We start from the raw sequence: 8459 nt of genomic DNA, 5'->3' as shown, positions 1-8459 counted from the left end.
TCTGTGAGTTGTGCTAAGCATTGTGTTCTACCGAATGGGCCGACCCCTTTAAGGGATAGCCCGCCTCCTCCTTTTATAGACACAAGGAGGGACGGTGTACATGCACAGGGGATCGCGGAAGTCGTCGTCTTTTCCCCGAATCGCGGGGGTGCACTGGTCGAGCACTGTGGGAAGTACACTGTGGGGTATGGCACCGGGCGTGGCAGTCGTCCTGGGCATCGTCCTTGGTCTTGCGGAGATCGCGCCGGTGTCCTGGCGGTTCCAGCGGGCAGCGTGGTCGTTGCTGTGGGGGGGTATCTTCCTCCAGGCGTGGCGTGGCGGCGTTCCGAGGGTCCTACAGGCCAGGGTCTTGTCCTGGTCAAGGCCGGAGCTACTTTCGAGGGTCGTGCCCATGCCGTTCGAGGGCTCCACGGAAGGGAAAGTACGAAGGAGGTACGGGGAGTTGGCAGTATAGTAGCTGGAGGAGTGCCGAGCACGTCTTGCGCTGCGTCGCAGGCAGGTTCCCACAGTGTCGCCACAGCGTCCGGGATGGCGGAGTAGTGACCGGAGTTGGCGTACGAGACTCCAGTCACAGCCACTGTGGGGAATGGCGGCCTGACGCCGTCTGACCCGGACGCTGTGGAAGAGTGGTTGGCATTAATGCCTCCATACGGCGGGAGGGTGAGCGGAAGGTCCGTTTGTCCTTTCCATCGAGGGGTGGCCTCGAGCGAGGCGGAGATGATTCATCTCTCCAAGGGTAGGTTCGCTACCCTCGAGCGAGGCAGAGATGATCCGCTCCCCCGAGGTTAGGCTCGCTACCCTCGAGCGAGGCGGAGGCATGGGGCGCGGTCGAGGGCTTCGGTGGGGAGCCCTCGAGCGAGGCAGAGATCGCCCCGCGGGTCCAAGGGGGTGCGGATGGGCCGCACTGCATACGTGGGCCGCGTGTTGGGCTCCTTTGAGTCCTTTCCTTTCTTCCGGATTGGAAGGAGGCTGCAGGCCTTCGTGGAATCATGGTGCCCGACACACACACAACCCCTCCCCCCCCCCCCCCCCCCGCCCCTCCCTCCGCCCGGAGCGGCGGTGGCCGGCAGAGGGCACGGCAACGGCGCCCTCCATGGCGGCCATGGCTGGTGCCCGCGCGGCGCCACGGCGGCGGCGGCGGTGGCCGGCTCGGCGCCATGCCTGCGCGGCCAAAGCTGGCCCGGCCGGCCTCCTCCCCTGCCCCCTCACCTGTCGCACGCCATTGCGGGCCTCCTCGAGCTCCACCGCGCGAGCTTGGCCGGGGCGGACCTCCTCGAGCTCAGCCACGCGAGTCTTCTCGGCGCACCCCCTCATCACTCCCCCTCCTCCAGATCCCGGCGTTAGCGGCAGAGGTGGGCCGCGTCGACCTCCTCCGCGCGCCATGGACGACTGCGACGACCTCCGCGACGTGCCATGACGGGCCGCCTCGACCTCCGCCGGTCGGATCCACGCGCAGTCACCATCGCGGAGCTCGTGGCGGCGTCCAGCAGCGGTGGTACCCCGCACATGCAGTACCCCGCACCCCAGAACGCCGGCTAGCCGGGAGGCCAGTGCCACCGGCATCCATGGCCAGGAGCGCTTCCAGTGCCGCTGGCATCCATAGCCATCACCTTGCATACAGTTGCTGAGAAATCGAACCTGCTGCATCAAACCCCCATCAAGGTAACAAACATTTCAATTGCAGCTAGCAGTACATCAGCTACGATGCTGGACTCAAATCATTCCACTGCAAATGCGGCGGAAGGTAACACCGAGTAATTTGTGTTGTTTATCTTCTAATATCGAAAGCTGGGTCGATTCCGCGGGCGGATAGCAGGTCCACATCGCCCTTTAGCTCACGAGCCATCGGATTCGCCCAGCTCGTGATGTCGACCGTTGGATCGTGCCAGCGCAATCCTCTCTCTGCCCGTTAAGCCGCGGACCCGAACACTCGCGAACTCGCTCGTCCCCTCCTCTCGGCGGACGAGGAGCCGCCGCATCGACCTGCCCGCCGGGCAGCCGCGCAGAGCCACCGTGCCGCAGCGCCTCCTGCCGGGCCGCCATGCGCCGCCGGGCCGCCACGCCGCGCCGTGCCGAGCTGCCTGCTAGGCCGCGGAGGAGGATAATGGAAGACGAGGAGGCGCCACGGAGAAACCGTCGCGTCGAGCCACCTGCCAGGCAGCCGCGCCGAGCCGCCAGATCTCCCTCGGCGGCGCGGCCCGGTGGCGCGGCCGTGGTCTTGCACCGGCGGCGGCTGCCGCGCCTGGGCCGCGGCTCGCGCTCCATCCCTCGGGCAGCTTCTAGAAACGTAGTCTCCCTCGACCGGTCGACCCATCACCGCTTCCCCGCCTTGCAGCCACACCTCCACGTGATGGCCTGATGGGCTCACCGGCGGCGCTCGTCCAAGCGACAGCTGTGGCTTGGGTCCCTAGCTCTGGTGCTCCTCCCGTCATCCACCGTGCGCTCCGAGTATGGGCGCCGCGCGCTCCGCGCAGACATTCCCGCTTCGCAAACTGCAGCCAGCCACCTGCAAGCAAGTACCAAAGCGAAGGGATCCTCGAGCAAGAAGGTGACCGGCTCTGGTGCTGTGCAGCTCCCCCGCGTCCTTGTGAAATGTCCCATGCAGCAGAGTCTGTCGGTTACTGCCCCAGGAGCTCCAGTGGCCATTGACATGGCTGATGCCCAGCAGCTGCTCGAGGAAATGCCTCTATGGTCAGTACATTTCCAAATTTCTTGGGTGAGTACTCAGCTGTTGTTGTTTGGATTTTCCTCATTGCATGACACCTAAACTGAATTGTTTGTTAACGCCTTAATTGATGCAAGGGATTGGTATACTTGTGGAATCGATTTGTGTCACTTGATGGATGAAATTAAGCATCAGTAATGCTCAACAACATAGCGGGCACCTCATGGCACTTCCTAACTGCAATGGCTCTCATTTTTTTTCCTAAAGTACATGCATCTCGATAGACAATCTGTAGATGATCAGCCAAATTAATAAAAGTTGCCAAACTGTGATGATTGTTGTCTTTCTCTCCATTCATTCCTCTCATCCTTCCTCAACCCCACCCTGGATATGCTTTTCCTGTGTTACAGTTTAAGTAGAAGATAAAGAATCTCCTTACATGCTCTTCTTCATTTGCTTCCATGCCCCTTGATTACAAGTTGAAAATTAAAATGTCAATATAGCATATACATTTTTTATTAAGACTGAGTCCTGAGTGGAAAACACAATCCCTAAACTTAATTGTGCAGGAACAATGCATATTGTGCCAGAGCACTCATTGAGGTTGCTCCTTATGCTAAAATAACTGAAAATTGATAAACAAATTATCTAATTGTTTTGTCAGCAATTACTTTACTTTTCATCCATTTCTTCAATTTCCAGCACGCAATCTTCTTGATCTTGAGTATATTGTCTCTGGCCCCAACTTTGGCCTGCTCCTCAGTAGCCAGTTTATTCAACAAAGCAAAATAGTCGACGGATTGTCCAACTAGCATACGGGATGGATCTAAGGCCCACCTATCAATGATACAAGATGGACCAAACCTAAAGCTTACTTGCTTTAGCAATAGGTATAGATTACTTACTTCTTCCAATCTATCTGCTATCACGGGCATGTTTAATTTCTGGCTAACGTCTCTGCTAATTTCTTTTCAGGTAGAAAATAAAACATGTACTTTAAGCTGTATAGTAAGCTGTTCAGAGCATCTTTATTAAAAGTTTCTATATATGGATCAATATGTTTTCCAATTCGCTTGACCACCATGTGCTGTTGCAATGTTCCAGAGGTACAAATTTATTTTCAAATTCTGAAGCTTTTCGTTTCTGCAGAATGGCTTCACCACTGGGAGCTCCGATCCTGACGATTCCGGCCACAAGAGGATGGGGTTCAAGCATTGAACTACAGTACAAACAAATTATTACTTATTCAAATAATAATTTAAACTAAAGTATCCAAGAAAGAATTTATATTGCTGCTATCTACATCTTCCTCTGTAGCCAGTTTATTCAACAAAGCAAAATAGTCAATGCAGGTCACTAAGATTTAATTTGGTTCAAGTATCACTATATTCAGAGTTATGTATATTTCTGTAATTTGAGCGCTGGCCTTCCATCTCCGCCTGGCTCTCCTTTTTTTAATCTCTACTTATATTCACTAATGTTGCAATTCACTTGCGAAGCTGTCGCTATTTCTCAATGCACGGTGTCACAGACAGCAGATCACAGAGCACAGATGGCAAAGACAGGACCTCTTAAGCCCCAACACAATCTATATGTAAGCACGAAGAATGTGCTGCATCTATACTACGATATCTAATAATTTATGTAATCTTTGAGTCTAAGAGTTTCATATAAATCAGTATGAATTATATAGCTTTGTTCATGAAAAGTCATTCATATTCACACACGTCCAACGAGCAGAACAGGTAGCATCACAAAATTATGGAAAAGATGTGTACTGACGTTGTACAGATGAATACAGCAAATAAAAAATTACTATTCCTGCTCACCTTAATCTTTTATCAATAATGCTGAATCTGCTTATACTAAAGACAAAGAATAGTACATTGAGCTGGTAATCCATTTGGAAATGGATCGCAATTCACAAGCCTAAACTGGTCAGCTCTACGGTGGGCGCGGCAAAGCCGCGCTTGTGTTTCTAGTTCAGATCTAAACCTTTCCTCCTCCCTACTAAGGTTGCAAGCGATATTCACCTAATCCCTGTGTCCAAGAATGAATCCACAGAACTGATTTCTCCAGGCCGAGCATCTGCCTCCAACCATCCTATAGCAGGTTCTTGGCTTTCCAATATTTTTAGCAAGCTTATTAAAATAATACGCTGTCAGCAGCAGGAATTTTTCTTCAGCGTATTCAATGTTGTGCATAATGATATGCATGATGCTGGCACCAATTGGTTGCATGTGCGGTCCGCTGATGTTTGGTGGATGGTGCTAATGTGTTTTGGAAGTGAAGTCCTTAGTGGTTTAGGCTTCCTCCTAGCTGCATCTATTCTAGAGAGAAAAAAAAGCTTTTTTACCTAATCCGGCTACAAAGCAGCGCATTTCTGAGGTGAGAAAACAACCTAAATGCAACAAAAGATAGATGTTTTGCTCAACACAGATCTATGGTGATGGTTTACATTATAGGCACTGATGGTTTGCGGTGGTTGCATATTTGCTTGCAAGTTTTGGTCAATAAATAGCCTTGTTGACGGTTAATGCTACATGTGCTGGTGATTTGTCATGCCTATATATTTCCTTTCAGAATTTAGTTTGCATATGTAGGCGAAGACCTGCACGGCAGTGTGTGGATCCTTAATAGCATATTAGTTCAGTTGACGGTCCAGCTTTGATGTCCGTGGGTGCGTTTTGGTGTAGGGTTTATCTTTTTCTCCATATTTATTGGTTCTCCTGACCCCTTGTCCTTTTTGTTTTGCCTCACAGGACAGCAAGATATGAACAACAGTTTCATATGGAGGGACGCCAATTAGGGGAAGCAGCAAATCGATTTTGCGATGTAGGCAAGTTTTTGATCTAGAAGGTATTTGATTTATGCCCATCCCTTTAGTGTTGTTTGCTCCTTCGTCGAAACCTTTCTTCTGACCTGTAGGCTGCTTGCTAGGAACAATCCATTGGAGGATAAAGGTGAATGCCAGAGCATTGCATTTAAACATAAATATACAACAACATACAGTTAGAGCCGATGTTGCCCCCTGCAGGGCCTATAGGTTAAATAATGTTGCCCATTTGACCATTGGATGTCTTTCTTTGTTCCTCTTCTTGGAACACCTTTTGTTCTCCCTAAAATGTTAATTTCTGTTTTCCAGAGCTTCGAAATGCTGTATTTTCTAAAGTGACCTTGAGAGGCATCCGTTCAGTTTCCAGGGCGGTAAATATTGGAGCTTATTGTTTACTTTCCTTGCTGTTGTGCTGATCATCTCCACATTTTTTTTTGCTACTGTCCAGATGTTCCAACACCTTGCGAATCTTTGTAGAATAAAATGCCTTGCTATGTAGCTCTCCTATAAATGTCGGTGTTTTCGAAATAATTACTGTCCCAAATGTTGGACATGTAATGAACATGCTAGTGAACTGATGCTTACATACGCATTGAAATATTTCCTTAGATGGAGATGGTTTGAAGACTACACATCATTCTTCCAAATGACCAAATCTAAAGTCATAATTGAAGCATCGTCCTTTGACCTATTCCAGTCATAAGATACTTCTGATTAATTTCCTCACTTGCATGATCTTGATCTTCGCTACCATCTAAGGTACTTAGAGGAAATACTCCCTCCTGTACTAATTTTCTCAGTCCCAATCATTCCATTTATTTAACTCTTGATGTATTTGAGAAAACATCAGAACTCAAAAGTACCATAGAAGGTTACCCAGATAACGTCAGAGAATTAGATAACTTGACTGCTTGACTGCTGGTATGAAATTGGTTATATTTCTTGTTAGTTAGAAAAAAAAACTCAAGTCGAGGGACTACTGACTGCACTATTTTCATAGCAACAGTCCCATTTTACTTCCAGTGACGGAGGGAGTAGTTACCTAATAAACATCTGTGGAAACAAGCCTTACGAATTCAGCACTGTTTGTTATATATGTTCCCTCCAGTCATGATAAAATGATGTTAGGACGCACAATTAAACTACCCTTAGTTGTTTCTGTGCTAACTTCATGTTATTATGACTGCCAGGAGTACCTTTTTCCAGCAATTGCTGCATACAAGGTGGAGAATATTTGAAGTCGAAAACTTATGCTTCTTACTTGCTTCTGTGTTTCTAACCAACAAACTGTAGGCCAATCCATCCACTCAAACCCGTGCTCTGCTGGTGACCATACATGGAGGATAAGCTGCTTTTTGCGTGGACATGCTCCCTCTGACAAAGTGAGTATCTCTCTAACTCTGTTAATTTGTATCCATTTGCCGAATGTGGTTCATTTTATCTGGCCCCACATCTATGTGTTGCTGCTACTGCTGCTGCCTTGCTGTACAACTGACTTCCTTCAGTTCATGAGATATAACAATTACCTAGCACATCTTGCTCATTCCAATTTTGCTGCCTCTTTGCTAATCGCTGCAGCTTCGGATCCATGCGCGGCAGCCACACCTACACAGGGTGCCGCGGCAAGAACAGAACCTACAGCTACACCTTTCGAAGCCACGCCCTTCAACAAAGTTCAGATTATGTAACCTATCGTACTATGTGCTGTGTATTTGGACCGTTACTACCGCCGTATCAAAAAACCTATGTAATGACCATATTTGCGCCTTCTAATTTGGAACAGCAGCAAACGCCGTTCTAGCTGATCCACCGCTTCCCTTTCTCCTGCAAAATTAATGGTCGCCGTTCTTCGCCGCGTGCCAATGGCGCGCCTTATGCACTAGTTACTATAACAATAGAGTAGCAGACTGGCTGGGCATTGGAGAGCTTTCAATATCATTTTGCCACAAAATTCTAATATTTTTTGTAAAACATTCTGCAGTCCATTTGAGCCACCAAAATAGGAAAGTGTGCTAGGATATTTTTTATTTAGACCCTGATGTAATTATTTTTTATGTGAAGGTTTTCTAACCCCAGTGATTTTTTTTTGAAAACCCCCTCGCTCTCACCAGCAACCTTAGCCTCGTCTCTTCCTCATTCCTCTCTCCTTTTTCTCTCCTCCCGCCGCCGCTGGTCGCCGCGCGTGCCTCCCTGACTCTCGCCTCCACTCCGTCCAGGTGCCGCCATCGCTCCTCCCTCTCGTATTCTTGTAGAGCGGCAGTCTGACGTTGCGGCAACGGAAAGCGGAGCCGCGCAGAGTGGCAGCTGCGGCGACACCGAGCTCGGTTGGATCTGGCGCCTCAGGGGCTGCGTGCGGTCCAGTCGGTCCACCCGACGGCCAATGCCTGAAGCTAAGGCCTGCGCGGCATCGAGGCTGGACCAGGCTTCCCTCATTGTGAGCTTCACCCAATTTGCTCGCCGGCACCAGCACTCCCATGAGTAAGCGGCTGCCCAAACCCTCTAGATCCGGTCGACGGGGCGCTGCCTGCTCACGATCTGGCGCCAGCACCCTCAGGCAGTGGCCTGTCTTCAACGAAGCATGGCGAGCTCCCTCCCTCGGCGGCAGCGGCACGGTGCATGGCGAGCATCTGTGGCGATTCCCAGGCTAGGGAGAGGTAGTAGTGCAGTGCTGGCGCCCGCGATGGGGAGCGACGGCGACCGAGCGGCGGCCCGCCTCCCTCCTTGCGATGAGTGATGGCTAGTGTTGGGTCAGTTCAGTCTCATGTCTCATATGAGCCCACATTATTAGTTTGGCATCCCCATGTCCATGACTTGTGAAACATAATCAATCAACTAATACATGTGCTAGTCTAATATTCATGTGTGTCCTCATATGAACTCCGACTAGGAATATTTTAGAATATCCATACAAGTAAAAGTTTCACAAATACTTCATATAAGCATTAATCAATACAAGTT

The 8459-nt window shown here is 49.8% G+C and overlaps 2 long non-coding RNA genes across 8 annotated transcripts; both read left to right on the top strand.

Annotated features, from left to right (window-relative positions):
- Positions 1–1040: 1040 nt before the first annotated feature.
- LOC120660357 lies at positions 1041–7308 on the top strand. Of its 6 annotated transcripts, XR_005669551.1 has the most exons (6): positions 1105–1662; positions 4653–4777; positions 5428–6260; positions 6692–6724; positions 6795–6883; positions 7080–7308. It is a non-coding gene; the product is annotated as an uncharacterized LOC120660357 (long non-coding RNA). The 6 variants fall into 6 exon arrangements; XR_005669548.1 differs by having other exon boundaries at positions 1041–1662; positions 5428–5524; positions 5606–6883; XR_005669550.1 differs by having other exon boundaries at positions 1104–1662; positions 6692–6883.
- On the top strand, positions 2115–4159 carry LOC120660358. Of its 2 annotated transcripts, none has more exons than XR_005669553.1 (2): positions 2115–3555; positions 3815–4159. It is a non-coding gene; the product is annotated as an uncharacterized LOC120660358 (long non-coding RNA). The 2 variants fall into 2 exon arrangements; XR_005669552.1 differs by having other exon boundaries at positions 3641–4159.
- Positions 7309–8459: the final 1151 nt, after the last annotated feature.

The sequence above is a fragment of the Panicum virgatum genome, chromosome 2N, assembly GCF_016808335.1.
Source record: "Panicum virgatum strain AP13 chromosome 2N, P.virgatum_v5, whole genome shotgun sequence".
Lineage (NCBI taxonomy): Eukaryota > Viridiplantae > Streptophyta > Magnoliopsida > Poales > Poaceae > Panicum > Panicum virgatum.
This window is presented reverse-complemented; position numbering and strand designations above follow the sequence as displayed.